Source organism: Ictidomys tridecemlineatus, chromosome 1 (assembly GCF_052094955.1).
Source record: "Ictidomys tridecemlineatus isolate mIctTri1 chromosome 1, mIctTri1.hap1, whole genome shotgun sequence".
NCBI lineage: Eukaryota > Metazoa > Chordata > Mammalia > Rodentia > Sciuridae > Ictidomys > Ictidomys tridecemlineatus.
This window is the reverse complement of record NC_135477.1, coordinates 204,554,625-204,582,250: the sequence shown is the minus strand read 5'-3', so window position 1 is coordinate 204,582,250 and position 27,626 is coordinate 204,554,625. Positions and strand designations below refer to the sequence as shown.

General features: G+C 40.6%; 1 long non-coding RNA gene across 9 annotated transcripts; it reads left to right on the top strand.

The window, feature by feature from the left end:
- Positions 1-1,490: 1,490 nt before the first annotated feature.
- On the top strand, positions 1,491-27,615 carry LOC144364922 (uncharacterized). Of its 9 annotated transcripts, none has more exons than XR_013423070.1 (10): positions 12,519-13,337; positions 13,461-13,565; positions 14,335-18,940; positions 19,020-19,220; positions 19,947-21,391; positions 21,567-21,688; positions 23,060-23,218; positions 23,378-23,657; positions 24,199-24,335; positions 27,123-27,615. It is a non-coding gene; the product is annotated as an uncharacterized LOC144364922 (long non-coding RNA). The 9 variants fall into 9 exon arrangements; XR_013423071.1 differs by having other exon boundaries at positions 12,625-13,337; positions 14,335-19,220; positions 19,947-20,208; positions 21,232-21,391; XR_013423068.1 differs by lacking the exons at positions 12,519-13,337; positions 13,461-13,565 and adding exons at positions 1,491-1,644; positions 11,360-11,413 and having other exon boundaries at positions 14,335-19,220.
- The last annotated feature ends 11 nt before the right edge of the window (positions 27,616-27,626 follow it).

The window sequence follows — 27,626 nt, the reverse complement described above, 5'->3', positions numbered from 1 at the left end:
TTTAGCTTCCTGCTCTTTCTTTCCTTTGTCTTTTTTGTCTTGTGAAGGAGAATCAAAATTCTTTGGTTGCCCACTCAACCCCTCCCTACCTCTCCTGACTCTGATTGGTCTGTGGTTCTCTGAACTGTCCAGCTCTGCCCACTGTCTGTTAAGGTATCTGCTTCTATTGCCCCTTGCTGTTTGGATTTTTCTGTGGGTGACCCTCAACTGACCTAAGGTCTGCAGCTTTAATCTCCTCCTTGTTGGCCCCTTATACTTATTTTTTGCTTTTTGGTATTGGGGATCAAATATGACTCAAAAACCTAGGCAAGCACCCTACCACTGAGCTATGCCCCTAGGACCTTAGTAGAGCTTCTTAATGTTTGTGCCTCTGTATCATTTTGAAAATGAAATATTATTATTTTACTAAATTGTGAAAACAGAGTTTATTTTAAATTCAAGTGATGTAGAAATGTCTCATTAGGAAGTAGTCATGGAAATCATAGTCTAATGTGACTTTAGTATTAATATTTTCAAGTTAATTTGAGGTTATCACCCTGAATTTTTGTTTACTATGCACATATAACACATAAATTTACCTGAATGAACTCACATTTTGTTCCCTGGTATTTTAAAATTTTGATTCTTATTTATTCATTTATTGGCACTAATAAATAAATTGGAATTGAACCCAGGGGCACTTAACTACTGAGCCACATCCCCAGCCCATTTTAAAATTTTTATTTAGAGACAGGGTCTTGCAAAGTTGCTTAGGACCTCACTATGTTGCTGAGGCTAGCTTTGAATTTACACTCCTGCAGCCTCAGCTCCAGAGCCATTGGGATTACATGCCTTTGCCTTTGCCATTGCACCTGGCTTGTTTCCTGCTGCCTTATGTGACAGTTTGTCTTAAGGTTTTTCATATCAGTAAATGGAAACATGAATAACTTAAAAAAAGAGTGGAGCATTTTCTTTCTTTTGTATTTATTTATTTACTTTATTTATGTTTAGTTTTGATGGACATAGTACCTTTATTTTATTTATTCATTTTTATTTGGTGCTGAGGATGGAACCCAGTGCCTCATATCATGACGGGAGCGGGAGAGCTCCTTCACTGAGAAGGAATCCCTGGAGCATTTTCAATATTCACAAAAGTTGAGAGATTGTGCTTTTGCCACTTTTCACCTCTTCAATAGTTCTCCATGCATGGCCAGCAAAACCATTGCATTGAATGTTCTATTGTGTATCTCTCAATGCTAAGTTTTCACAAATAGTTAAGACTATCAACAGTAGTTCATTAGTATTGTGTTTGGTGGTGTTTGGATTTCCTTAGTTGTCTCTCAACATGAAAAGTTTGTTTGCCTCATGGTCTAATAGTTTCCCAAAGGCTGAGTAATATTTTGTTTGGATGCACTCTAATTTACTCCACCCTATTGAGGGAGTGGTGATGCCAGAATTGTGCCATTAGTGTGCTGAAACTTATCTCCTAGGGGGAGGACCCTTCCACCTTTTGACCTCTGGGGTGGAGTTCACACCCCAGGATATAGCTGTGGCTATGTAAAGAAAGTTCCAAAGTGATTCTCCCTTTTGTGAGGAGCCCTCAGGAAAGTGTCTTAAGCAATTTGGAAGCAGTCTTCAATCTCCAACTTCTACCCCTGCAAAACGGTAAGAAATAAATGGTTGTTTGCAAGGTAGAGATGCCATGGGGTCTTGTTTTAGAAGCCTGAATGAGCCAAAGCTCTGATATTTCCTCATAGTAGTCTGCTGCTGTTTGTTTAAACTAGTTTTGCTAATGGGGATTGAGCCTAGGACTACTTTATCGCTGAGCTACATCTCCAAAATATATTTTTAGTTGTCATGAATCTTATTTTACTTTTTTATATGTGGTGCTGAGAATTGAACTCCACATCTCACACATGGTAGGCAAGCGCTCTACCACTGAGCCACAATCCCTGCCCCGTCAGTCCATTTTTGTTATTTATTTTACTTTTTATTTTGAGTCAATAGGGTCTCACTGACTTGCTTGAGATTGGCCTAAAATTGGTATCCTCTAGGCTTGTGCTCCGGAATACTTGGGATCTACTCAGGCACTAGTTTGCCCACATTATTTGCCCTTATTTAAGCGAGTTTGTGGAATATATTTGTTGAATTGGCCCTAACTCTTCAAAATGAGTTTGTGGAAGTGAAATCGCTGGGTCAGTACCCAAGGTCTAACAACAGGGTTTTGAGTCTTTGCATTTCTGTGGGTTCGGGAGGTAGACTTCCTTTACATTTTGTTCAGCACCTGTGTGGTAGAACATTTTTGTCTTTTTATATTTTGGGGGGGTCCTGGGGTTTGAACCCCAGGGAGATTAATTACTGAATCACTTTCCCAGGTGGTTTTTTATATTTTATTTAGAGACAGGGTCTGGCTAAGTTGCTTAGGGCCTTGCTAAATTGCTGAGACTGGCTTTGAATTTGTACTCCTGCCTCAACATCCTGAGCTCTGCTGAGATTATGGAGTGTGTGCCACCTTGCCCAGCCAGTCTTTTCTTATAATTGATTTTGGTTCTTTTTTTTTTTTTTTTTTTTTTGCCGGTACTAGGAATTAGACCCAGAGGTGTTCTACCACTGAGCTTTATCCCTAGCCTTTTTAAATTTTTTAGAGGCAGGCTAGCTTGGAACTTTTCAACCTACTGCCTCACCTCTAAAAGTAGAGTTATTTCATATTTGTTGTTGTTGATTGTTTTTTTTTTTTTTTTCTGGAAGAAGGTCTTCCTATGTTGTCCTAAAGTTCGGGGTTCAAGTTGTCCTCCTGCCTCAGCTTTCTGAGCAGCTGAGGCTACAGGCTGGTACTTTCTGGGTCCAGGTTTAGGTGTTTGTTTTTTATTTCCCTTATGATTTTCATGCAAATAGAGGTTTGACTCCAGTTGGGTGAAGTTTTCATCATTTCAGGAAAGTTTTGCAGTTTTATAATTGTAGAGCTTGCATGAGAGTTTATTCCTAAGTGTTTTATTATATATATATGAGAGAGAGAGAGAGAGAGAGAGAGAGAGAGAGAGAGAGAGAGAGAGAGAGAGAATTTTGTAATATTTATTTTTTACTTCTCGTTGGACACAACATCTTTGTTTGTATGTGGTACTGAGGATCTAACCCGTGCTGCATGCATGCCAGGTAAGCATGCTACCGCTTGAGCCACATCCCCAGCCCAATGTTATATATTTTTAACAATTGCTGATTTCTGTGCTGAGGGTATAGGGTGAATGTTGATCCTGTGTGGAATTCCTGGGGTTTAATGTCTAGTGTTCACCTGCAGCAGCTCTCCAGCCACCCCCAACCCTTCAACCCCTTATTTGTTCCTAATGAGTTTTCCCATTGTATTCTAACTGGTTATTCTTTTTAATAAAGATATTTGTTTTCTAGCATTTTTATGAGTTAATGAATGATAATATACATGCTCTATTTTTGGCAGAACTGGAGATTAAATTGAGAGATGCATAGATGGGTCAGCTTCCCCCCCCCTTTTGGGGATTTAGAGGTTAATCACAGATATTTTTCTGCTATGGAGATACATCTCAAACCCTTTTACATTTTTTGAGTTTTTTTTCTTTTTTTTTTTTTTAGTTGTAGTTGGACCCACTGCCTGTATAATATTTTTATGTGGTGCTGAGGATGGAACTCGGCATCTGGCACCTGCTAGGCCACAACCCCAGCCCCACTTTTTACTTTTCAAGACAATGTCTCCCTCAGTGGCTGAAGCTGGCTTCAAACTGGGATTCCTCTTTCCTCAATTTGAAGAGTTTTTGGGATTAAAAGAGTGTACCACTGTAACCAGCTGGGCATTAATTCCCTTGTGTGTGTGTGAGTGCATCCTGTGTGTGTGTGCGTGCATCTTGTGTGTGTCCTGTGTGTGTGTGTGTGTGTGTGTGTGAATGAGTGTGTGTGTGTGTTTGATACTGAGGATTCAAACCATGGGAGTTTCAACATTAAGCTACAGCTATGCATTTTGTTGTTGTTGTTTTTCCCTAGGGATTGAATCCAGGGCTCTTAAGCACTGAGCCGCATCTTCAGCCTTTTTAAGATATTTTACTTAGAGACAGGGTCTCACTGAGTTGCTTAGTGCCTTGCTAAGTTGCTGAGGCTGGCTTTGAACTCACAATCCTTCTGCCTCATCTCTGGAGCCGCTGGGATTACAGGTGTGCACCACCTTGCCTGGTTTAGCCATGACAATTTTCATTGCTTATTTTGGCAGAAGGTCTGAGTTCCCAGGCTGCTCTCTAACTTTTATTCCTCCTGCTTTAGTGCCTTAGTTCCCCTCTCAGAGACTGAGAGGAAATTATAGATGGTCACCTCTATGCCTGGCTCTCACATTTTCTAATGAAGACTTTTCCTTTAAAGTGTTTATGATAATCAATGGTAATCTTATGTATAGTAAGTGTATTGGTGATTGGTGCTGGTAGTAATGTTTCCACAGGAGTGTCACTATTGTACATATATCTTTTGTTTGTTTGCTTTGAGGCTTATCCTGTTGTTTGTGAACTGCTTTATAGTTCTATTATTATTTATTTTTTCTCCAGGAACTAGAAATGGGACCTAGGGGTGATCTACCACTGAGCTTTATCCCTGGCCCTTTTTATTTTTTATTTAGTAGTAGGCTACCCTGCAACTTTTCATCCTACTCCCTTACCTCTGAAGTAAAGTTATTTCATATTTATTGTTGTTGTTTGTTTTCTTTTTCTGGAAGAGGGTCTTCCTATGTTGTCCAGTTTAGCCTTAAAGTTCAGGGCTTAAGCTGACCTCATGTCTCAGCTTTCTGAGCAGCTGGGACTACAGGCTGGTACCTTTTGAGTCCAGTTTAGGCATTTGTCTTTGTTTTACTTATGATTTTTATCCAAATAGAGGTTTGACTCCATTTGGGTGAAGTTTTTTATTATTTCAGTAAAGTTTTGCAGTTTTATAACTGTAGAGCTTGCATGAGACTTTATTCCTAGGTGTTACATATTTTTAACAATTGCTGATTTCTGTGCTGAGAGTATAGGGTGAATATTGAGCATGTGTGGAGGCCCAGCATTCATCACCCTCCAATCCTTCAACCCCTCATTCATTCCTAATGAGTTTTCCCCCATTGTGTTCTAACTGGTTATTCTTGTTTACAAAGATATTTGTTTTCTAGCATTCTTATGACTTAATGAAAGATAATATGCGTGCTCTATTTTTGGCAGAACTGGGGATTAAATTGAGAGATGCACTGATGGGCCAGCTTTTTTTTTTTTTTCTGTTAGGGATATAGGGGTTGATCACAGATATTTTTCTGCTATGGAGATACATCTCAAAGTCTTTTTATGTTTTTTAAGTTTTTTCTTTTTCTTTTTTTCAGTTGCAATTGGACCCACTGCCTTTAATTTTATTTTATTTTTATGTGGTGCTGAGGATGGAATTCAGTGCCTTGCCACAAACCAGCCCCTTTTGTAGTTTTTAAGACAATGTGTCCGTCAGTTGCTGAAGCTAGCCTCAAATTGGGATTCCTGTTTCCTCAGTTTGCAGAGTTGTTTGGATTAAAGGAGTGTATCTCTGTAAGCAGGTGGACACTAATTCCCTTGTGTGTGCTTGTGTGTCTGTGTGTGTGTGTGTGTGTGTGTGTGTGTGTGTGTGTATTGTGTGTTTTTGACACTGGGGATTCAAACCAGGGAAATTTCACCATTAAGGTAAAGCTATGCATTTTTGTTTGTTTGTTTATTGTTATTTTTCCTTAGGAATTGAATCCAGGGCACTTAAGCACTGAGCCGCATTTTCAGCCTTTTTAAAATATTTTATTTAGAGACAGGGTCTCACTAAGTTGTTTAGTGCCTTGCTAAGTTGCTGAGGCTAGCTTAGAACTCACATTAATTCTGCCTCACCCCTGGAGCCCTTGGGGTAACAGGTGTGCACCACCTTGCCTGGTTTAGCCATGACAATTTTTATTGCTTATTTTGGCAAAAGGTCTGAATTCCTAGGGCGCTCTCTAACTTCAGCAACTGAGGGGGGATTATAGATGGTCACCTCTATGCCTGGCTCTCACATTTTATAATGAAGAGTTTTCCTTTTAAAGTGTTTATGATAATCAGTGGTAATCATATGTATAGTAAGTGTATTGGTGATTGGTGCTGGTATTAATGTTTCTATAGGAGTGTTGCTATTGTACATATGTCTTTTGTTTTTTTGTTTTGAGGCCTATCCGGTTGTTTGTGAACTGCTTTATGGTTCGTTTATCTATTTATTTATTTTTTTAGGTGCTGGAATTGGACCCAGGGGTTATCTACCACCAAGCTTTATCTCTGGTCTTTTTTTTTTTTTTTTTTTTTTTAGAGCAGGCTAGTTTGCAACTTTTCATCCTACTGCCTCACCTCTGGAGTAGAGTTATTTCATATTTGTTGTTGTTTTTTTTCTTTTTCTGGAAGAGGGTTTTCCTATATTGTCCAGTGCAGTGTTAAAGTTGGGGGCTCAAGGTGTCCTCCTGTCTCAGCTTTCTGAGAAGCTGGGAGTACAGGCTGGTACATTTTGGGTCCAGTTTTAGGTGTTTGTCTTTTGTTTTCCTCATTTCAGAAAAGTTTTATCATTGTAGAGCTTGCATGAGAGTTTATTCCTAGGTGTTACATAGTTTTAACAATTGCTGATTTCTGTTCTGAGGATGTAGGGTGAATGTTGAGCATGTGTGGAGGTCTGGGGTTTAATGCCGAGCGTTCACCTGCATCATCACGTCAACCTCCCCCCAACTCTTCAAACCCTTATTTATTCCTAATGAGTTTTCCCCCATTGCATTCTAATTGGTTATTTTTGTTTATAAAGATATTTGTTTTCTAGCATTCTTATGCCTTTATTTAAAGGATCATAATATTACAGGCTCTATTTTTTGCGGAACTGGGGATTAAATTCAGAGCTGCTCTCATCAGCCAACTCTTTTTTTAAGCTGGTAGTTTAGGGATTGAATCCAGATTTTCTCTGCCACTGTGCTAAATCCCAAGCCCTTTTTACTTTTTATTTTAAGACAGTGGCTTCCTCATTTACCAAGGCTGGCTTCAAATTTGGTTCCTCCTTCCTTATTTTGCAGAGTTGCTGGGATTAATTAAAGGAGTGTACATCTTTAACAGCTGGACATTCATTGTGTTGTGTTTGTGTGTGTGTGTTTGAAACTGGGGATTGAACCCAGGGGAGTTTAACCACTGAGCCACATCCTCAGCCAGTTTTTTTTTATTTTTATTTAGAGAGAGGGTCTTGCTGAGTTGCTTAAGGCTTCACTAAATTGCTGACGCTGATTTTGAATTTGTGCTACTCCTGCCTCCGCCTCCCAAGCTCATGTGTGCCAATATGCCAGCCTGTCCAGTTCTTTGAGAACTGTCTTATGGTTTTTTATTATTATTATTATTTTCTGGAACTAGGGAATTGACCCAGGGGTGATCTCCCACTGAGCTTTATTCCTGGCACTTTTCATTTTTTTATTTAGAAGCAGGCTAGCCTGCAACTTTTCTTCCTTGGCCTCAGCTCCGGAGTAGAGTTATTTCATATTTGTTGCTTGTTTCCTTTCTTTCTTTCTTTCTTTCTTCCTTTCTTCATTCCTTCCTTCCTTCCTTCCTTCTTTCTTTCAGAGGGTCTTTCTATGTTGTGCAGGCTTGTGATAATGTTTGGGGCTCAAGTTGTCCTCCTGTCTCAGCTTTCTGAGCAGCTGTTACTACAGGCTCATACATTCAGGGTCCAGGTTTAGGTGTTTGTCTTTTGTGTTTCAGAGGTTTGACTCCAGTTGGGTGATTTTTTTTTTCTCATTTCAGAAAACTTTTGCAGTTTTATAATTGTAGAGCTTGCATGTGAGTTTATTCCTAGGTGTTATATATTTTTAACAATTGCTGATTTCTGTGCTGAGGTATAGGGTGATTGTTGAGCATGCATGGAGGCCCTGGGTTTAGTGTCTAGTGTTCCTGTGCAGGGAGGCACGAACCACCAACATGTCTATTCCTTATGAGTCTTCCCCCATTGTGTTCTAACTGGGTATTCTTGTTTGTAAAGATATTTGTTTTCTAGTACTTTTATAACTCAAAAAAGGTCTTTTAATATTTTTTTAGATTATACGTGGACACAATACTTCTGTTTTGTTTTTGTATATTTTTATGTGGTGCTGAAGATCAAACCCAGTGCCTCACATATGCTAGGCAAGCACTCTTCCACTGAGTTACAACCCCAGCCCAACTTAAGCAATTTAATGAATGATAAGGGTTGAATTCAGAGCTGCAGTCATGGGCCAACATTCTTGATTTTCTTGTGGGGATTTAGGGGTAGAACATAGATATTCTCTGTAACTTAGCTACCTTCAAGTCCTTTTTGCTTTCTATTATATTTTTTAATATATTTTTTTTAAATTATAAGTGAACACAATAACTTTTGTTAGAGTTTGTAAATAGCCAAAATAACACCTGGTAATTTGCCAGGGGAATGTTAGAGTTCCTAAACAAGTCTGGATAGTGCCTGGCGAAATGCCAGTGGGAGTGGTTTGAGAAGTAACAAAAGCGAGCCATTAAGTGTAGAGATTTCTTATTGGTTGACTGATGTATCTAGTTTATATTAATTAAGATAAGATGTGCAAAATGTATAAATACCTCTGTTGTCCTACAATAAATGGCTTCCACTCCTGCTGTATCAGCTTACACAAGTTGTTCGTCACCCTCTGGTTATTTTGCTGCAGCTGAACTGTGGCAAACTTTATTTTATTTATGTGGTACTGAGAATCCAACCCAGTGCCTCATACATGCCAGGTGAGTGCTCTTCCTCTGAGCCTCACTCCCAGCCCTTTTTTGCTTTCTATTTTAAGACAGTGTCTCCCTCAGTTGCTAAGACTGGTTTCAAACTTTGATTCCTCCTTCCTCAGTTTTCAGAGTTGCTAGAAATGTGTGTACTTCATAAACAAGTTGGATATTCATTCTTATGTGGTGTGTGTGTGTGTGTGTGTGTGTGTGTGTGTGTGTGTGTTTGATACCGGGGATTGAATCCAGGGGAGTTTTACTACTGAGCTACAGCCATTGAATTTTTTTGTTTTGTTATGTACACGGCATTGAACCCCTGGGCACTTAAGCACAGAATCACATCCTCAGCCCTTTTTAGATATTTTTTTTACAGAGGGTCTCACTGATTTGCTTACTGCCTAGTTAAATGGGTGAAACTGGCTTTGAATTGTTAGTCCTCCTGCCTCAGCTTCTGGAGCCACTGGGACTATAGGTTTGTACTACCTCGCCTGGCTTAGCCACAGAAGATTTTATTGCTTATTCTGGCACAAGGCCTAAATTGCCCAGGCTGCTTACTAACTTTCTGTATTTCTTCCTTATTCCTCCAGTTAACTGAGAGGGAATTACAGATGGTTACCACTGTGCCTGGCTTTCATGTTTTTTGTTTGTTTTTAGTATATATTTAGTTGTCATTGGACATTTTTAAAAATTTATTTATTTATATGTGATGCTGAGAATCCAACCCAGTATCTCAACTGCCAGGCAAGCTCACTACCACTGAGCCACAATCCCAGTCTTCTCCTGTTTTTAATTAAGACTTTTCAAGTATTTAGGATAATCAATGGTGATCTTCTGTATTATAAGATGTATTGGTGATTCTTGCTGGTAGTAATGTTTTCACAGGAGTGTCGCTATTGTATCTATATCTTTGTTTGGTTGCTTGGTTTTGGTGCTGGAGATTGAACCCAGAGGCGCTGCATCACATCCCCAGCCAGTTTCTTATATTTTATTTAGAGACAGGGCTTTGGTGAGTTGCTTAGGGCCTCAGTGAGTTGCTTAAGGCTTTGGAGAGTTGCTGAGGCTGGGTTTGAACTTGCATTTTTGCCTCAGCATTCCGTGTTGCTGGGATTACAAGGGGCAGGGGCTTTCCATTTTTTTTTTCTATGATTTTGTAGCTTGCTAAAGAACTTTGGTTTTTGTCTGTGTTTTAAGGGTTTAGTAAGCAATTGAAGCTTTTATTTAAGCAAGGTATTAAAGCATTTGATAGAGATAGTGGCAGTAGGATTATAAAGAATGTGGGAATTTCATCATCAGCCCATGAGTATGTAAATTTTTCTTGTGAGATGTGTGCCTTCACAACACTCAGTTGTTTGAGTTTTCATAAAAGGAGTGTGTATTCTTGAGGTTTTAAACCTGAAAAGATACTTGTAAAATGCATACAGAAGCCTTGTTCTGTGATGTAGACAGGTCCTAGTTGAACCATCTGTGTGATCTGAAATTGTTTGTCTTTAATTTACTATGTGTAGATAGTGGAGATCTTCATACCTTAATTTTCTGGACTGGGGGTATATGGGTGCTGTACTAAGGAACTATAGCCCCAGTTATTTTAAATTTGCTTTTGAGACAGGGTCTCACTATGTTTACTAGCTGGCCTCAAACTTGTGATCCTCCTGCCTCAAATTCCCACCTCACTGGGATTGCATGCACATACCACCGTTCCTGGCTTCCAACCTATTGTTTTATGTATACCATGTATTTAAAACTTGGTAACTTAGTTGGGTGTGGTGGTGCATGCCCATAAACTCAGCAGCTCAGGGTCCTGAAGCAGTAGGATCATGACTTCAAAGCCATGCTTTGCAACTTAGGGATGTCCAAAACAATCGGTGAAACCCCATCTCTAAATAAAACACAAAGTAGGGCTGGGGATGTGGCTCAGTAATTGAAGTCCTCTGGGTTTAATTCCTGTTACCTAAATATATAAGTAATTAAAGTTTTCTAGCTTGTTAGGATAGAGAATAGTTTCAAAATTTCAAAATGAAAAGATTAAGAATAGTAATATACTCATTTACCTTTATATGCTTACAGGTCAAAAAAAATTATGCCATCATCTTAAGGTACTGAGTAGTGCACATATCACAAGTTATAGTGAAAACAGCTTTATGCTACTGAACTAATTTGACAGAAGTGTTTGTGAGCATGGCACAGAATTCTTATAGTTTTTGCCACTTTTAGAAATTCTTCCCAGGTCATCAAAGTTGAAAATACAGTGGAATATTGAGCATGAAGAAGAATGCTATGCAATTTGTATTCTCTATGCTTTCATTAAAATTGTAATTAAAATTTGAACCTTGTTCAATATTTACCTCTATGAATTATGAAATCCTGCTGGCAGCCAGTTGTTGTATATGACAGAAATGAAGAGATGATTTGCTGAATCAGAGTTTATTGAAATAGAATGAGAATTTTTGTGTAGGTTTACATGCTCAGAGGGGAGAGAATAATGTGAAAAATCTTCATAGCATACTGCTGGTAGATGAAGTACTTTAACCACATATTAATGGTTTGCAAAATTCTTAAAGCCCACTGTTCAATTAATATGGAAAAAGGCTTTGTGAAAAGTAAAGTGTCCTTGAAGCTGAGATTTTCCTGTACAGGAGCAGTTCTTGGAGAACCAGCTTGACCACCTTGGTGTACAGTCAGCATAACAGGTAAGATCTCTAATTACTAGTTGATACAGGTGGTATTGGTTGATGAGGCTTCTGAGATTAATTTGCAGCTGATGAGGCCTTGTCACTGCTTGGCTCCAGGCTTTCAGAGAAGTGTTATGGTCTTTCACATGACAGAGGTGGCCCTACCTTAACCTAAGCTCTCAGGGTGTCTGGCAAAACTATGGAGTTAAGATTTTTCTGAAGCTCAGTAGTTTAGATCAGTGGCTGACACATGGGGAGTCTGATGGGACATATAAGGTCTGGCAACACATCATGCTCTAGCAAGGAGGGAAAACTCTCCAAAACATGAAACATTTAGAAGTATTTAAAAATATTTCATACTTACATAACATATGGCCTAGCACCAAAACCAAGACACCCTCTGCCCTGGTTCCAGGCTCAACCCATGACCAGGTGGAAAAAAAGATGCCATTATTCCAAGCCTTTGTAATTATGGAGTCTGAAAAGGCTACCCAGGAGCTTTAAAAAGTAAGTGGGTGGAGAAAATGATTTCTTAGAAGAAGAACCTGACTGGCCTGGTGGCCAATGCCTATAATTCTAGTGACTGGGAAGGCTTAAGCAGAAGGTTTGCAAGTTGGAAGCCAGCCTCAGCAACTTACAAAATACTGTTCGAAATTAAAATGGCCACAAGTGTTGCTCCATGATAGAGTGACCCTGGGTTCCATCCCCAGCACTTCCCTCACCACACCCCTCCAACCAAAAAAAGTGTGGTTGCTCCTGCCTGCAAGACTGTGGGGTCCAGAAATAGACAAAACATTCACTCTGGCTTCCCACATATCACAGCTAGTCTCTACAAGATTGGCCCCCTTCCCCATACCTCTTCAAATATATTTTCCAACGACTTTATCTTGCTCCCAAAGTTTGTGATATTGATTAAAATTAACATTCATTATGACATCTTTTTTCAAAAATTAATGTTTTTTTGACCCATGCAGGGCATGTGTTCCCTGCAATCACCACATGTGCTCCTTACTGAAGTTTGGCTCTGCAAATTTTTTTAATATTTATTTTTTAGGTGTAGATGGATACAACAAAATGCTTTTATTTATTTATTTTTTTATGTGGTGCTGAGGATTGAAACCGGGTCTTGCTCCTGCTAGGCAAGTGCGCTACTACTGAGCCACAATCCCAGCCCCGAGCTGCATATATTTCATGTTGTTTGTTCCTGAGGATTTAAATATTTTATGTCTGTTGTGAAAGGGAGACTTTTTTTTTTTTTTTTTTGGTGGTGGTGCTGGGAATTGAACCCAACATGGTGTGCATGCAAGGTAAGCACTCTATCAACTGAGCTGCATCCCAGCCCTGAATGGGACTTTTATATGAGGTTATTGCTGATTCAGTGATTTTTCTAATGATTTTCATGAGAATGAGAAATGATGGATTTTCATTTTCTTTCTTTTCTTCTTTTTTATTTTCTACTTTGTGTAATTGGTGCAGGTATCATCAGGTAGTAGAAATGTTCTTCAGTACTCCTGTCTGGTCCCTGAAAGCTTGTGTCCTTTAGCTCCACCATGAGGTTGGTTATAAAATTCAGTTGTACCTGTGTTAAACTCTTAACTGGGTGTTGACCTTATAAACTCAAGTGGGTGTTGACCTTACAAAATATGTTCCTGAGGCTGTGAGGTTGATATTAGATTCAGGTTAGATTCAGGTTCTTAATGTTTACATTTGTGGTCCTGTCTTTAGCTAACAATGTGGTACCTTTTAATTTATTTTTTATTTTTTAGGTACTGAGGATTGAACCCAGTGGTGCTTAACTACCAAGTCACCTACCCAACACTTTTTAATATTTTACATAGAGACAGGGGTCTCATTAAATTGCTTAGGGCTTCCATAATTTGCTGAGGCTGGCATTGAACTCACAATCCCCCTGTCTTAGCTTTCTGAGCTGCTGGAATTACAGGTAGGAGCCACCACTCCCAGCCTGGGGAATTATTTTCAGGGTTTTGTGTCACTTGTTAAAACCTCTGCCATTCTTGTTTTTAGACTTGTTAAAACCTCTGCCATTCTTGTTTCTGTTTGACAGATCCACCCAATCCAATGATGGCATTTTTCTATGTACTTGAACTTTTCTTCATTTAGGACATGGTTTTTTTGGGCATCAAATTTGGCCTGCCACATGTTTTTCTAAGTAAGTTTTCACTGGAACACAGTCATGGCTGCTTTCTTGGCACAGGAGCAGAGTTGAGGAGTGGAGCACACTACAAGGCAGAATTATTTACTGGTTGGCCCTCCAAGGAGGCATTTTCTAGTATGTGCATTTCTGTATCCTTCACCTCCCCTAGACAAGGCTTGTGGCCTGTGTTAGTCAGGTTTTTATCACTAACTACAAAGTACATGATAAGAAAACTAGTTTCAGAGGTTCAGTACATGGTGAACGTACTCCATTGCTCTGGGCCCAAAATGAGGCAGAATGTCATGGCGGAAGGGCATGATGGAGGAGTGCTGCCCCATTGATGTTGGCCAGAAGACAGAAAGAGGGGAAGGGAAAGAGGCCATAGGGAATATGGACCCATTCCAGATAGGTACCCAGTGACCCACTTCCTTCAATCATACCCCACCTGTGTATGATTACCACCCAATTACTCTATTCAAAATAAGATGAACTGATTTAGGTCACAGCTCTAAGTGTAATAATTTCACCTTTGAATCATTCTGCATTAACAGTTTTCACTTTATGTCCAAATCATAACATGATCCTTTTCAATTAGACTGCGGGGACATTGCTTCAATATTTTCCTTACCAGGAAAAATGCTGCCCTTAAAAGGGTATATGTTCTAGTGGGGGAGAGATTGGCAATAGGAAAGAAATTAGTAGATGGTGCAGTAAGTTACAAAGTTGTGGAGAAGGATTGAGAGGAAGCAGTGGATGGTACATTAGACACTGATGTTCTTCCCAGGCCTGGCATCCATGAGCTCTTGCATTTGTCCTTCACCTTTGACCCTTCAAGTGAAACTGGACTTTTCACACCTACTTCCTGCATCTCTCCAGCTGTAGCCAGTGCCCTTCCTGGTCTCTACAAACTGTGAGTACTGAGGTGAAAAATCTGCTGGACAAAGTCCTAGGGTGAGTGCTGCTAAAAATGCACCCAGGGCTGTGTGGGTGGGGGCAAAGAGGGTCTGGAAGAGGGAATTGAAATGGAATTGGTGTTGGGTGGGCTGGCCCAACAAGCTGCAACCAGATGGACCCTCTTTCCTGTGTCCGACCCCTTTGTGGGTCTCTTGGTAATCTGTCTTGCTTTGGAGTTTGAACTTGACCTGTGGACATTGACCGCATGATATTGATATGGGAGTTATAAAAATTTTCATCACTTGTGTGTTTTCAAAAATGATAGAAATAATGGACCCATGTGAGGACTGTAATGAAAATTTAGTAGAGGTCATTTGTAATGTCTGGCACATGGTTAAGTACCAGTAACATTTGCTAAATGAAGTAAAATAGTTGTATTCCATATAGTTATAGTGCTTAGGAACTTTGGTTTTTATGCTTAAGTGTTAGTAATAGTTGAGTGTTATCTTCTATAAGATGGAAGGGAATTATCAACTTTAGTTTCCACTGAGTATTAACTCAAAGGGTTGAATATAGGTTTTCCAAGAAAAATGAAGATAAGATGTACTTAAGTATACATTTGTTATTGGTTCATGTTTTTAGGCACTTGGTGGACATTTTCTTACCAGGAGGAACATTTATATTTTCAGTATAAAGATTTCATAGAAAAATAAGCAGAGTGCCTTTATTTTAAAATTAATGGTAATTTCATTCATGTATTTAAAAAATAAAATACTTTTGTATTGGTACTTGTCATCAAGTTCCTATAGGTTGACGCCTCCAGGATATTAATTGTGAGGAACAGAGTCTCAGGCAAGTGGTACATTTCTGGTGTTGTAACTAATAATTTTATTAAGTCAATATTTGTGGTTATATGATTGAGGTTTTATATATTTGATAAATATTTTTAAGAATAACTTCAGGGCTGAGGTTGTGGCTCAGCGGCAGAGTGCTTGCCTAGCATGTGTGAGGCACTGGGTTTGATTCTCAGCACCACATATCAATAATTAAAATAAAGGTCCATTGACAAGTAAAAAAAATTTCTAAAAAAGATGTAAAGATGCTATGTCAGTTTTTCATGGCTGTGATCAAAATAACCTAAACAAGAACAACTTGGAGAAAGAACAGTTTATTTTGGTTCATGGTTTCAGTGGACTCAGTCATGGTCAATTAGCACCATTGATCTGGCACCCAAATGAGGCAGAATATCATGGCAGAGGGTATGGTAGAGAAAGCTGCTCAGCTCTTGGCAGTGGGGAACCAGGGTAGAAGAGGAAGGGGCCAAAGACAAATACTGTCCTCAAGGCCAAACCCATAATGACTTACTTCCTCCATTTATGCCCCATATGCCTTTACTTTTCACCACCTCCCTGTAGTATCTTCAAATTATTAAGCCAACTAATAGATTAACCCACTGGTAACGTCAGAACTCTCATGAACATTCTCCTCTGGAACATGGTGGCATTGCCTTAACCATGGGCTTTCCAGATTAAAAACAGTAACAGATTTTATTATTGGTTCTATTTTAGCATAATGTAGTTGTTATAACTGAGTTTCATGATGTAATTTGTTTTATGACTTTGTATTGTCCAAGTGTCTAGAGTATCAGAAGAAACTCAGACTCAATAAAGAGCAGACATGAGGAAGGTTGGTTATTAGGGGAAGGGTTATAGCAGGGGAATTGATCCTATGAAGTCAACGCAGGATTGACATTTTCACCATAGAGCAATACACATCTGAGATGAGAAAGAGCAAATTTACTTGAATTTGTTCTGGTTTGGTGGCCCCATATTGTTGGTGGAATTAGAAGACTAAGGCTCTAGGACTTGTTTTGTTCTTGTGATTAAAAACCAGGGCCTGGTACAATCTAGGGAAGCAATCACTGATTGACACTCCTAGCTTTAGGCAGCAGGCTGTAAAATTTTAGGCAGCTTTTCTACCTTAGCCTCTCTTTGGAGCACAATAGACAATTTTAATTGTAAGGCATATAAGTAAGAGTAATTTATATAAAGGAACAACATGATGCTTGTTCACAGGCATACACTTAAGGTATTGCTCTATGATGTAATGTTTTCTGACAAATGCATCCTGAGGTAATTTTGTCCATATGCAAACATCAGAGTATGTACCCACATAAAGTAAGATGGCTACATCACTAAGCGATCTAGTCTGATGGGACCAACTTATAAACTGATCTTCATTGATTGAAATGTTATGTCATTTGTGACTGTAACTGGGACCACAGAGGTAAACCTTTTGTCAACAGTTCAGTATTTTTTATGGGTTCGCATGATTCTCACACAAACAAACTGAGGTTTGAGCATAAGACTTGCTCCTGGAAGTCTCCTATATCAGACTTCCAGGAAGGGCCAGTTTGACCCATTCATAGCCAGTACCTGATGTGTGAGAATCATGTCACTGAAATGACTAGGAAGAAGCCCTTTCCATCTTGAGGGGCTATACTGGTGGCCAAGCTGGATGTCCCTGCTTCAGATGGTAAGTCTCCTTCCTTCATATAGTGGTGGGGTGGGGTGTGGGTAGGGGGTTGCCTAGAACTTTTGGTTTCCTGAGATTGGATTGCCATGGGATGGCTGGGCTCCTGTCACACCTGGGGCTGAACACTGGACACAGCAGCAGAGCTGGAAACATCACAGGCAATTAGGCCTCTCAGCTCTACCATGCAAGTGTGAGAAATAGGGTTATGAGGAAAGGCCATAGGTGCACAGTAGGTATGTTTGCAGGAAATAAGATCCAGCTGAACAGTACCAGTGTGGGCACTGAATATGGGAATTTGGCTGGGCAATGCAAGTGTTGTGGCCTTTTTTGAGGGAAGCTGCAGACAGATACTCCATCCCCCCCCCATGCCCAGCATCTCTTCCTTTTGGTGTTACTGGCTCTTTACACTTGTTACCTAGATGTCTTGCTTTGGACTCATTTAAATTCCTTTTTAATATTCCCTGCACCAGTCCTGTGCCATTATCCCATTCCCACATGTTTACTGCCTGGTCGTAAAAACTTGGCCTCACAATTTTACGATTTCATTGTGTACAACTTCCATGGCCATAGATTCCCATCCTTGTCTAGTTTTCAAGACCCTTTCCTTAAATACATAGTCCTGAAACAGTGCCTGGGCCCCTTAGTAGGGATTATTAAGACATCCTTTTTCTCAGACCTGTGACCATGCTCCAGGACCCCAGACAGCCTGAGGTGGACCTGGGCCTTGAGCCTTCCTCCCCCCTGTGCCACCTGGTCCACTGTCTCCACTCCCTTCCTCCCATCCCCTGGGACTGATGGGGGGGCGTAGTAACTGGCTTTCCAGACCTGGGCCTGGCTCCTTGCTATAGTCCCAGACCACTAATCTCCAGGACCCTGGCCCTGTCCCCATCTCTAGATCTCAGGCCCCTTGCTGGTGCCTGCACTTGAACCTCCCCTCTTTTGCCCTGGTGCTGTGGGATTTCTGCACTGCCTGGAACCTCCAGTCAACCTGATTCTCCCCAGCCTGGGCTCCCCCATGAGTCCCGGGTCCCTACCCACCCAGACACCAAGGTTCATGCTGGCGCTGGCAGCCTTTCCACACCCAGGGCCATCCTTTGACCCTGCTTGGCTCCAGGTCCCTGTCTGGAGGATCTACTCCCCTTGATTGCAGAGGAGTGCAATGGGCTGGCCTCTGAGCCCTCGAGGCTCCCTAGGGGAAACACAGCCCTGCCCCTCGCCTGGGCCCCCTTGGCTGCCCACAGCCTGACACCTGGCAGTGAACGTGGGCGCTGCGCTGACCTTGGCCTGCGTGATCCTCTCCCTTCCCTCCCCTGCCCTCTTGCCTTGTGGGCTGTTCCTAACCCAAGCCAGCCCTCCCTTACCATGGAGCTTTAAGCTCCAGTCCTGGGGCCTGGCTCCTGTGCCGGGCCCCTGTGCGCGTGTTCGTTGTCGTGTCTCGTGGTGTGCTGTGGGGTCGGGTGGTGCTGTGGGGTCGGGTGGCGTTGCTCTGGGTCGTCGGGTCAAACCGGGGGCCCTTTGCACGCACTCTTCTCGGTGCCCCTTGCGCCCCCCACCCCACCCCACTCTTTCCTCCTTCTCCAGTGTTTGCCAGTGTTTCTGATTTGCAAATGAAGGGAGCATCCAGGAGGGAATGGACATGGGGTTGGGAGTGTTGTGTGGCTCAAATGGAGGCAAATGTAACTGGGGCTTTCCCTCAGTGTCATTCATCTACAGATCACCTTTTATACCTCTTAGGGCAGCTGGGAGAAATTTTCAGAGAAGGAACCTTAGGATTTTCCCCTGACTGTAGCTCAGGCTAGAAATTCCTCATGTTGTTCCATACTCCTTCATCCACTTCCACACATCCAAGGAAGATCGGGACTAGGGACACTGTATACTCAAGCCAATTGCTCTCTGAGCCTGGACAGAAGAGTAGGAAGAGGCTTCAGCAGACCCCAACATACCTGCTCTGTGTTTAACAGGTGATTAATAGCTGCCTAGGCCAGAAACATTTCACCCTAGTCTTGAAGAGTGGTGGCTGCACTAACTGCATTTAAATAGCCGACAGGTACCCATCATCCTCCAAAATAAGAGAAAGAAAGATGTACCTCAAACTGATGTGGGATGTATGGAGAGGAGCTTACCTCAGTATAGAGGTAAGCTCCTCAAAATATGAACCTCCAAATATGATATCGCTGGTTATTGGTGAAGACTGCTGCTTCTGCACATGTTGAAGTTTGAACATTAGAGAAGCAGGCCAAGGCAAGCAAATGAAGCAGAATTTATTTAAAAGACTACTCTTGCGAGGGAGAAAGGGGGCATAGCTGCTATCCTGGTATCCCAAGAAGCCAGGTGTTCTGCCCTTTTTATATGACCTAGGCTTCCTTTGATGTTCTCTTTCCCTCCTTATTTTTCTTGTTCCTGTGGTCATGACTAGGCCCAGGAATGCTTGGAGGGATGGCCAAAAGGTGAGAAATAGGTATGCTGAAGGCAGAAGGGCAGGATGGAATAGAGGAAAAACACCCTAATAACCTTATAGCTCCTTGTAGGGCAGAGATTTTCCTGAGACTGGTTACTTTGACAACAGGTTGGAGCAGGGGCAGGTTCCTGATAAGATCCCTCAGGAAAAGTCTCCCACTTCTCAGACTCACTCAAAATTGGCCTCCTAGATGTGACCTGACTTTATTTACTTATCTATACTGATGCCTGTCTAATTCTGATTTCCACACCCTTAGAAAATTGTTCTTGCTCCCCAAACTCTAATACCAAAAGGAATCACCTGCTCATACTTTAACAGGAGATTCTGATTCAGTAGGTCTGTGGGGAGCCTGAGAGTGCAGTTCCAGCCTGCTCTCAGGTGAAGGCCTCCCAGCAGGGAACAGCTCACAGCCATCAGTAGACTACAATCCACAGCCAATGGGACCCAGGCCCACAGGGCAGAAAGTGGGAAGGCTAAGACAGCCTTATCTATTTTTCATTCACAAACAGGACCCTGTTGCTGGCTGCTGCAGCACACCTACCACCACTGAAAAGAACAGAAGTGAAGATATTTGCTTGGTGAGGTGTGAATAGGCGTGGTTGGAATGAGCCATTAGGCAGGCAAGACAACACAACCTCTGCCTCTTGATTCTGCTTTGGATCAGTGAGACACACTGGTCTTCAGTGCCCTGATGCTCCAACATCCACCCTTTCAAATGTTAGGATATACTCTGGGGTACTGATGTTGCTGCGAAAGAAAGTTTTATTTTAGGTAGTTAAATTTTTTTTACATCTCAGTAACATTGTTTTCATTTCAGTGGCCTTTAGTGATTAATAAGTACGCTCTACGATTTGTCAGGATCTCTTAAGCAATGAGTTAAGATATTTTTTCTATTTTCTAAAAACTTTTTCATAAACCTAGAACATTAATAAACAATGGGAGATCAAGAGTCTGTCTTCTTGTATCTAATGACAGTAAAAGAAGTGTGCAGATCATTTATCCAAACACTTCTAATTGTTAATCAAATTTAAGTTCCTTCCTTTTTAAAAAAAAATTTTAGTTGCAGATGGACACAATAGCTTTATTTTATTCATTTATTTTTTATGTGGTGCTGAGAATCCAACCCAGTGCCTCACACATGGTAGGCAAGCCCCCTACCACTGAACTACAACCCCTGCCAGTTCCTTCATTCTTGAGAGGAGACCATCTTTTTCATATTTTACCCTTTGCCTTTCATATTTCCCTCTAGTTTTCTCACTCTGAATAAAACAAGATAAAAGAGAAAATGTCAATTTTTCATAAGAAATGATATGCTTTCTATGATAGATGTAATGATAACTCACTTATAAAATTCTGAATGATAGGAGTAGCATAGTAGCCAGGGCCCAAGTCAGAAGCTGGTGCTGGTAAGAGGTTAAGTTTGAAAATGGCAAGACAATAGTTGGGGTTTAAACTAAAGGCAAATGTCAGAAGAAGGGGCTTTTGTTTTGCCATTCACTGAGGGTTTTGCTCTTCTGCTTTACAACTAACTGATTAAATTCATGAAATAACTACTTACTTTTTTTCTCTTATTTAAAGAGGGGATAAAATGTCATTTAGAAAAATTCCCTGGGCTGAAGCTATACCTCGGTGGTAAAGTGCTTGCTTCACACGTGTGATGCACTGGGTTTAATCCTCTGTACCACATAAAAATACATAGATACTGTGTGTGCATCTACAACTAAATAAATATTTTTAGAAAATTCCTCACAATTACTATAATCCATTAATACAAATCTCATTATGTTATTATAGACCAAAAGAGGCTGATTTAATCTGAAAATCTTCCTAAAGGTCTAGAATACGAAGGGCACAGATGGAAAATGTGCCTGCACCAAGACACTACTATAGCTGGATATTCCAGGTTCAGTTTGGGCACCACTCCACCTTGTACCTTCCAACCCAAACAAGGAAGGTGTGAATCTGCAGGGCTCCTGTGTGGGGCTTGTGGCCCGGGGAAGCAGATCTGAAATAGAAATGGGTTTCAGAGACCAAAAAAGCTGTGGGAATGCCCCTGGGAGACATATGTGGTGTCCAACAGGCTCATCTTCCCTTCTGTACTTTTGCATGCACTGATCTCTTTGGACTAGGACCTCATCTGCAGTAGCATGGGGATGCCAAGACCTGATAGGTGCTTATACAGAAGCCTCCAATCCTATCCATAAAAGAAGTAATTTCTGTGACTTTAAGGATCCTGCTCAGCAACCCTCAGGTAAGTGGATTGGTTCTTGCTTGCTCAAGGCTTTCCCAAGGTGGGAAATTTCCCCCCACATTGTGGTCCCTTTCCAGGTAGAACTCAAGGACTACAGAATTCTGCACCTGCTCCCACAGGAGAGAAAGGAATTAGTTTTCTTCATGTTCATTTTTTGTATTGTTTAAAAATGTATCTATTGACATATTTACAACAAACATTGAAGGGGTTCATGTTATATCTTCATTCATACCAAGGGCATTGGTCACTTCCACCAACTTGTCTTCCATCTTCTCCTCAATTCTTCCTAGACCCTAATAATCCTTACTCTACATTCAAGTAAACTTTTTGTTTATAAAATTCTACATTAGAGAGAGAACATGCCATACATGTAGCTCTTTTCATAACAACTTGCTGAAATATGCTTGATTGAATAATATGCTTGATTGAATAATAATGCAGAGTTGATGACATTGAAGGGGTAATTAAACAGGGGGGCCGGTGTTTCTATAAGATGTAAATATATGTGTGCTTCTGATAATTATTTAATAACCAATTTCTGGTAACTTTGCAACAGTGGGTCATACCTGTAATCACACCTATTAAGGAGCCTGAGGTGGGAGGACTTCAAGATTTAGAAAGCCTGGGATATTTAGGAAGGCTCTGTGGCTGAAAGAAAATACCAATAAAGGGGCTCTGGTAGTAAAACGTGAAACATTTTTTTACATTAGGGAGATGTTTTAAAGGGCCACAGTTTTGTTCTTCATTGGGTTTATGCTTCTAAGATAATAACCAGTATGATCATGTAAGAATGATCAAACCTTTACAAAGGTTATTTGTTGTACTATGTTTCAGGAACTGTTGTTATTTTGCTCATATTTCCTTTTTTCTTCTTCAGTACTGGGAATTGAAGCAAGGTCCCTTGAACAAAGCTACATTTCCAGACTTTTTATAATTTTGAGAGAGAGTCTCCTTTAGTCCCTCACCTGACTTCAGACTTTCATTCCTTCTACCTCAGCTTCCTAGTTGCTGTGATGACAAGTGTGTGACACAACTATGCTGGACTGACCTATGGTTTTTAGAATCCTAAGACATAAGTTTCAAAATTAAGAATTTTGTTCTCACTTCACAGATTGAATAATGTCCACCAGCTGTGACTTAAAAATTTTAAATTTATAATTACATTTTTATCTATTAAATGTTGAGATAAGAATTTAAGTCTGAACCATATTTTTTTTGATATTTTAAGAGTATAGCTTTCCATTCCCCCACCCCACCTCTCTATTCCCCTTAGTCCTTATAATTTAGGAATTCATCAGTAGAGAAAAAAAACAGGTAGCTGAGAATTTCAATCAAGAGTGGAGAATTGATTTCCATCTTTTCTCCTAACAGGACTCTCTACAGAGGACTTGGTTGCAGCATTGCCTTTGGTGTGATTTTGGATAATGAATTAAGCCTTTGTAGAAGCAAAGGTACATGCCCTGAATAAGCGCTGTGATCATGGGATTTCACATACACAAAGGAAAAAGAGAATCTGGTGTTTCATAATGAGTAAGCCTTTGTGAAATATTTTAACCTTAATCTACTTAATCTAATTAATTAATTACTTAATCTAATGAATTACTCATCCCAATTAGATTTATTATAATTGCATCCAAGATGATTTCTCTTCTTTTTTTCTTTTTTTTTTTTTTAATTTTTTCTTCCTAGATATACAGGACAGTAAAGATGATTGCTTTTCTACTGAAGTTCATCGGACCCAAACTTGTGAAGCAATTTACTGCCAAGAATACTATCATCATCTAACATAATGAGCTCAACCTTGAAATTGTTCATTCCGGTGGGCCATCAATAAAAAACAAATGCTGAGCAGCCACTCAATTCTCTCCCTGCTTTTTTCAGCCCTGCCACTGCTTCTTCTGATCTAGAGGCCAAAGTCATTGACCAATCACTCCTGTGTTAAGCAGGCTCTGGAATCTACAGAGTGACAGTAAGATCCCAGTTTCCTTTGTCACTGAGCTTAGAAGATTCTGGGAAGTGGTTCCCCTTTCTGTCCTCAGCTGGGAGAACCCAGGTGGGAAAGCCTAAAATATAGGCCATGGGGGCTGCTATATTTGGTCTCCTTCCACCCAGACACTTGCCTAGCACCCATACACCATAGAACCATCCCTAGTTCTACCTGCCTGCTTTTCCAGAACCCTATGCCTATGACATCAAAGAACTCAAATTCATCCTCAGGAGAGTGCCATGCTGCAAAGCAAGCAGACAGTCGCCTGACCTGGCAGCTTCCTTTGGTGAAATCCCTATAGTCCAAGAGACAGACTCCCCAGAGACATGCAAGCTTTTAAACCTGATCCATGACCACTGAGTTCTAGGAGTACTGAGTGTTCAGATTGGTAGATTTTGTTTTTACTTCTGTTACAGAAAAATGTAAGATGTATCACTTACCAAAGTCTCCTTGTTTACTTTCTAATAGGCAATTGATGTTGTTGTACAGGCTCTAATGAATATTTGGTTCTCTTGATCAACAGGAGACAGAATGAAGAGAGAAGAGAGGATGGAAGAGTGCTGCAAGCCGTAGGAGACAGAGCTCTGATTCTGAGCTGTGCTGTGGACTTGTCATCAGAGCCTTAGAGATGGTCTCCTTTGGTGGACAGAGATATGGAAGGTATCCAGGGAGGGTGATGCAAAGGAGCCCCAAATTTTAGCCTCAAACAAATATATCCAAGTATAGGAAAGAAAGTGTGGGATGGTAGGAGTTCCTTAGCTGAGAAATGTGTCTCTTTGCACAATATCTGTATCCTGCATCTACCTAAGGAAGGGCCTGGAGTCTTCAGTGTCTAAGACAGCCACAAGGCTATCCCTGACCAGCACAGCTTCTCTCAGACACTAGCATCTCTCAGAATGATGTCACTGAGATCCAGTTTAATACCAACCAGGGAGAGGAGGTCCTGGAAGGCAGAATGTCTGCCTCTGGTTTCTGGATCCCTGTGCTAATGAGTTAAACTATATAGAAAATGTACAAATGTCTCTATTTAAACAATGTATTTCTTGATGGAAAGGCTTACACAGAAGAAAACCTATAGAGTATCTAGATGAAATTTTGAAAGACATGTTTTCTTTTACCTGTATATTTTCTCAAAGAAAAAATTATAAAAAACTAACCTTATAAAAACATCCTAAAATCAAAAATATTTCATATATTCTTTTTATGGGGAATATGTATTTTTAAATATTTTTTCTCAGTTGTAGATGGACACAATACCTTTCTTTATTTCTCTTTATGTGGTGCTAAGAATCAAACCCAGGGCCTCATACATGTTAGGTGAGCACTGTATCTCTGAGTCACAACCCCAGCCCAACAGGAAATGTATTCTTTTCTGTATCCATTATACTGGGGTTATAAAAAACTGAAGAGATTATAATAAGCTCAAGGCACAAAGTCTAATATAATAGCACAATTGTATTCCTTCTGTCTTTAGGAACCCACACTGAACACACACAGTTTATGCACAAGGGATAAAGAAAATCAGCAATCCGATCAAAAAGCAAAAGCAGATTTCAGACTGAATATCAGAGAATGTCTCTCAAAATTCACACAGCAATTGGCCCATAGACAGAGCTTCAGAAATTAGAAAAGACTGGACAGTAGCCATCAGCACCAGAGCAAACCTCTACAGAGCCACAAAGCCCCTGGCAAATGTCAGAATACTGGGTCATTCCAAGTGTTTTGGGGGAATATGTGCATGCATTACTGCACATCACTATTGAAAAATAAATGTTGCACCCTAAAGAACAATCTGTCAATTATCAGTAAAATTAAGGTCATACACTTTTTATGAAACAGTTTTATTAATCGACACCTGTTCTAGAGAAATTTTCCCACAGGTTCATAGAGACAATTATGTGTGGTTATGGAGACAGCAGCAATATGAATGTCCACTGCAGGACAATTGAAAGTTGGGGTGTGCTAAGGCACATCAGAGGCTACTATGTCAGAATTTGAAGCAGCAGATGAAATGTACATAAAAAGATCTTAATAAGTTGCAGATGGGGACTTTGAGTGCAGATTAGTGGTAGAGTGCTTGCCAGCATGCATGAAGTCCTAGAGTCAATACCCAGTGATACTTAAAAAGTCGAAGGAAAGAAAAAGAAAAAAAAAGGAAACGTTAAAATTTCTTCTAAATACAATTGAGTATGTCCCCTGAAACTTTTACATCAATTAAAAATATAATCTCCTGAAGAATGAATCAATACTCTTCCTATAACTTGTTAGAGGTTATGTGTGAAAATGGTTCACTATTGTGTTGATACAAAAAGCTCCACAAAATCTTGCAAATCAAGAGGTTCAAATATTTGTGTTCACTTTTGAAACACAGAGAAACTGTCAAGGCCATCAAGGGTATGCACATCCATGGTCTTAAGAGTATGATCCAGCCCCACTGAGTCTGGTCTCTAAAACCAGCCAGTCTATATGCGGAGAACTAGCTAGGTGTAGTGACCCTTGCAGGCAATCCCAAAGAAGCAAGAGACTGAGGGAAGAAATACAGATGTTTGAGGCCATCCTAGGCAAGATAGCCAGATCTGGTCTCAAACACAAGATAAAAAAGGCTGACAAAAAGCTCAGTGGTAAAGCCTAATATTCAATCATGAGAATCATCGAAAAACAAACAAAAATTAAGTGCAGAATTAGACCACTGTTTTGAATTTTTTTTTTTGTATTATATTTAGAAACAGAGTCTCACTGAGTTGCTTTGCACCTTGCCCTTGCTAAGGCTGGCTTTGAATTCAACATTCTCCTGCCTTGACCTCCCAAGCCTCTAGGATTACAGAGGTGCACCACCATGCCTGGTTAATTTGTCTATGTTTATTTGAAATAGAGAAAGAATTTGTAGAGTGAATTGAAACTTGAAAGAACTAGAGGCTCGCTTCTATCCTACCTCATCCACGCATCCTTTCCCTCATTCAATCAAAACCAAGGAATTTCCAAAATGCCTTCAGGATTGGTCCACTTGCACCTTAATCCTATGAGGTTCTTCAATCAATGTATAATACAAATGAATGTCCCTCCCACATGATTGGGTATTGCTTCTGAGGTCAACTACTGGACAGAACACTATGAAAAGCTTCAGTCCATACCAGACTGAATGAGTTGGTCCTTTTCCTAGGCCAGGTACACACACACCTTGGCATGGTAGGGAAGCTGAAGCTATGGCAGTCTGTCAGTCAACCTGGAGATCATTTACTCTTAGGAGATCTTGTCCAGAGCTCTGCATTCCCCTAGGCCTGAACCCAGATAATTTTCCTTCACTGAGCTGCCACTCCTCTCAGTGCCTCCAGAGCTGCAGAGATGTGAATTTTCCAGTAAGCTAACTGCCTCACTGGGCTTACACAGAGCAGGGAGCTGTCTTTGGGGAACTGAGGTCGTGCACTAACAGTACGTGTTGTTACACAGGAGCAGGGAGTTGAGATGGACCAGCACGGAGTTCAAGACCATCCAGCAGTCAATGACTGAAACCTCTCAGGAGCTCTAGTCACCTCAAATATCTGCAAACACTATGGTCAGTGGGACCAATGGGTCCTGAACTTCCCATGAGGTTCTAGTGCCTGGAAAATTGGACAAACCCACACTCAGACCTTCTCTTGGAGCCCAGGATGTCCCCAGAAGCTGCTGAAAACTGAGGCTCACATCCCAGAGGAACCCAGAAAGGAAAGCAATCTCATCTTGAGGATGCCTTGCAGTACAATGCCCTTCAGCCAAAGCCCTAGAAAGAACCTGAAATACACCACTGGGGACCCTCATACTGCCCCTGTGGACTCATGCACTGGGACTATGCCCTGCATGCCTAGGCACTTTGAAGTCTTGGCTATTGTGATCATCCCTCATTTTGTTCTTTCTCTCTGAAATGATTTAAAGGTTCTTGAATAAACAAAAATTCTTTGTGTAATTAATTTGTTA